The following is a 4,655-nucleotide window of genomic DNA, read 5'->3' on the forward strand; positions in this document are numbered from 1 at the left end:
GAGATCTGAGAGATCTGTTAGTGTTTCATGTTCTGTTACTGCCAGTCATGTGATGTTTAATTAATGAATTAGTTAATTTTACAATGAAGGTGTTTGATTGTAATAATTTAGGAAATGCCTGCAAATTAACAGTGTTGTCAGCTTGTTTAAATAAGGAGATTTTACTTTAATTGTAAGGTTTTTGTCTGGCACCCTGTGCTGCCAGTCATTCGGTTTTTTTTTTTGTCTTTCGTTTTTCAGTGAAGGTGTTTGATCATAAAAATGTAGGAAATACCTGTAAAATTACAGTGTTTTCAGCTTATTTAAATGAAGGAGATTTTACTTTAATTGTATGGTTTTTGTTTGGCAGCTGTTGCTGCCAGTCATTTGACCATTTTATCATCTAACGGTTTTGTTATTGTATTAATTACAGATTATTTTTGTAATTTTACATACGTTTGTTTGTAGTTTAAGAAAACAGAAAACATACTGTATAAAAATACAGTAGTTTTTTTCTGTATAAAAAATGTGAATTACTGTAATTTATCATTAATGTCATAATACTTAAAATAATAGCCACGTAGTTAATTCAGAGATAATTTTACAGAGTTTTGACTGCAATTCAAAATAAAAGAAAACAACCTGAAAAAAACAGTTCCCTTTCAGTCGGTCACTCTCGACGTCACGTCGGATGACCGACGAATTGGGATCTCGCTTAGCGAGACCAATCTACTTCGACTGTAAACTAAATGAGCCAATGCACATTGGCATGCGATTATTGCATCCAGCTGCTGCTGATCACAGCGTGAGTATAAGTAGGCAGCAGATGCAGCGCATATTCAGCTTTTCGCTTCGGAGCCGAGCGGTTCTATCGTTCTGCTCCTGACTTAAGTCTACGGTAGTGAGAACTACAGTCAAGCACGTTCTTCGTGAGCTCTCGTGCTGGTGGTACGGCGCTTCAGCGGCGGTGGTTTTCCCGTGTCGAGTGGGTTGCACACAACAGGCTGCACTACCCCTGTGTGTGTTGCAGACAGCCATCTCCCCTGTGCGCTTCAGCACACTAAAAGAGCAATTTCCATCTAAAAGAGCTTCACAGGTGGAACGTCTTTTTAAAGACGCGTCTTTTTAAAGATGTCGTACCATCCGTGTGTTTCTGGGTGCGGTCGTTACCTGGCGCCGGGTGATGGTCACGATCGCTGCCTCTCGTGTCTGGGCATGAAGCACGCTGAGATGGCTTTCGTGGATGACTCATGCTCCCATTGCGGGGGTATGACCATCTCGGAGTTGCCGGGCGGAGAATCTTTTGTTTCCTTTTTTTCCGCCATTGACCTTGTGATCAGTGGTACCCAAATACTCGACAGAAGAGCAATTTCTTCTACCTCTGGGTCCCCTGAGGGGACGGGGGGTTGTGGACGAGCCAGAGCCGTATCACACTCACCCTCCTCTCTCGCCAGTGAGCAGCAGTGGGCGGATCGGGAGGACGAACCGGTGGTGGCTTGAGACCTATCTTGGGTCTGCGCGTCTTGAACCGGGCCCTTCACAGGCTCCCGTTCAAGATTCTCACGCAGAAATGCATCTTCAGGTGTATCCGTCCCCAAGATTGGTTCGCAGCGATCGACCTGAAGGACGCGTACTTCCATGTTCAGATCCTTCCGCGCCACAGGCCATTTCTGCGGTTTGCGTTCGGGGGGCGGGCATACCAGTACAAGGTCCTGCCCTTCGGGCTGTCCCTTACCATACGTAACTGAGACGTTATTTTCCGTAAAATTAAGATTTCTTTTTACAGTGTACGTTTTCTCAACTGGATAACCAGTGTCTCACTAGTAAAGTTTTGATGGATGAAGACTGCAATCAAGGTTAAGGCAATTGCGGTGGTGTACAGGAGTCGCACAATAAGCACACGTGATTCCGTTATAATAATGTGTGTATGAGTGCTCTTGACGCACTGATCGCAGATTGTATTTATGCACAGGCTCAGACATTTACATACATTCTCGTTGTTTCCACACACATTCACGATAATGTTTTGATTTGTCATTTGTATGTTGCTGTGTTTATTTATTCTGAATGGATCCATGTACTGTAGTAGATATATGCAGTCAGCAGGCGGTTGGTAAAAACTTTCTGTTTTTGGAATCTCCATGTGGTCCTGTTCAGTATCGCAACTTGATTTCTCTAAAATGTAAAAAAGCTCTTTGCTGTTTCACTGTACACGTACTATACAATTCTGAATTTTTATTTTTTTTACATTTTTATTTCTTTCATTTGGTTCTTAGGTGTCCTTTTGGAGTTTCTATGTGTACTTTTTTGGAAATACATCTAAATTTATCTTGAAAAAAGCTTGCAGAAAATACAGATTTTTAAGAATCACCCTTCAATCGTTTGGTTTACTTTGCTGGATATAGCAAATGATGACAAAATTACCATTTGAAACAAGATAAATGGTCTATGCTTAAATTCATGAAGTGTGCGATTGATCGCGATTAATCACAGAAAAAGGGTGTGATTAATTCGATAAAAAATTTTAATCTATTTACAGCCCTTATATCAGGGGTAGGCAAGTTCGGTCCTAGAGAGCTGCAGTCCTGCAGAGTTCAGCTCCAACCCTAATCAAACACACCTGAACAAGCTAATCAATGTCTTCAGGATTACTAAGGCTATAGGCAGGTGCGTTTTTTTTTTCAAGGTTGGAGCTTAACTCTGCAGGACTGCGGCTCTCTAGGACCGAACTTGCCAACCCCTGACCTAATGGGACTGATGACATTTTTTGGTTCCGTGTTTTCGGAAAAAACAAACATCGCTGGCGAGCTCATTTACGGCGTTTCAATGACATAATCAGTCGATATACAATCTTATACAAATATATACAAAATAAAAATAAAATATACAATTTTTTGGTAATTATGTGTGAATAATGACTATTTAGTCGTTTAATTTATTTGCCTAATAAATGACAATACAAATTTTAGTTTTAAACAAGTTTTTGGCAGATTCCTAAAATTTGTTTTCTCTCTTTATTATGACAGGTGGTCTAATAAATTTGTTAAGGACTGTATATTGTGGTGTGAAGCAGGGTGGGACAGTGCAAATATTAATGAATGACAACTGAGCCAAGTCCCGGAGGATCAGGCCCGGTTCCATAATCAAATCACTGAGGGTGCTTTTGAAATTAGTGAGCATGCTTTAGCCTTCATCTCCTTTAGCAAAATAGCACATCTATTTTGACATAAGATATTTTGTCCAGTCCATTGTTATGATTATCACTATGTCAATCATTGTGATTTTGAGAAGGAATTCACCATTTATATGCAGATGTCAGTCCCAAAACTTTGCAATGTGTTTGCCAAGTTGGTTCTCTTAGCAGCATGAAAAACAAAACTTTTATTCAAATTCTGAATGAATTATATATATATATATATATATATATATATCCAAGAAAGTGTGCAAAAAATTACACAAACATAATGTTGAGATTACAATAGGGTGTACCCCTATGGTGCATGTTGGACCCTTCATACTGAGTCATGTCCGCCATATCATGTCCGCCATATTCTGCATTTCGTGCAACAACTGTTGAATGGAAGTTTTCATGATCTGTGCAAAATTATACTGGTATTCAGGGTCAAGCATTAAAATGGGGTAGATCCTACATGTCTGACTGCTACCATTTTATTTAGTTTAATCTGAGTATTATCTAAGTTAACGCCAGTAAAGTATGGAGTGCTGCAAGAATCAGTTTTAGGCCCTCTGTTATTTTCAATAATCAGAATCAGAATAAGAAAGAGCTTTATTGCCAAGTTGTCACACCCCTGTGGACTGTTGATTGTAGTTTCTCCCTCTGTGTCCTTATTTGATTGTTCCTGTTCTCATTATTAGTTAATCACCTCATTGTGCTCACCTGTCTATCCCCTCGTTATCTGCCCTATATCAGTTCCTGTCTCTTGTATTCTAGTTGGTTGGTTATTGTGAATGTTACCCCGAGTGTGTGTGTCTCACTCATCTTCCTGAATCTGCCTTGTTGTGTCTACATTAAAAGTATTATTGGAATCCTTGTCGTCCTCGTCATCCTGCCTGCCTCCACACACTGTGACCGTGACAGAATAACCGACCACTAAGTAAAGTAAAGCGGCGTCTTTCCCCTCGTTTGTTTTTCCGGTTTTTGTCAGTTTTTATTTTTATGTTATAGATTACCCCGCCTTACAAATCCTCCTGCTGGAGCAGGGGGAACACTCTCTTGAGGACCACACGAATGACTTTCTGTCCCTGGCTCACCTCACGCACTACCCGGACAACTGCCTTTGTTCATTCTATCAAGTTGGACTTAATGCCACCACACGAGCGCAGTTGTCCGGGGTTGGTCCTCGAGAGAGCCTCGCCACCTTCATCGAGTGGGTGCTGGTGTCCTGCAAGTCCCATCTGACCGTGGACATCACTAACAACAACACCAGCCCCACTCAGGACCCTGAACCCAGCCCACCATCTCCCCGCGGTACGGAGAATAAGCCTGAGCCCACCGGTGACGGAGAGCCATTTCCCGCCGGAGCGACGCCCTGCGGCTGAGAAGAGGATCGCCTCGGATATTGAGCCCAATACGTCAGACCAGGTGCGAGAGCCGGTGACAGTGCCCACCACGAGGGAGCAAGCCGTGGACGGTGTGAGCGCGGAGAGGAGCTCCG

This window comes from Sinocyclocheilus anshuiensis, unplaced genomic scaffold (genome assembly GCF_001515605.1).
Source record: "Sinocyclocheilus anshuiensis isolate Anshui unplaced genomic scaffold, SAMN03320099.WGS_v1.1 scaffold24, whole genome shotgun sequence".
Classification (NCBI taxonomy): domain Eukaryota; kingdom Metazoa; phylum Chordata; class Actinopteri; order Cypriniformes; family Cyprinidae; genus Sinocyclocheilus; species Sinocyclocheilus anshuiensis.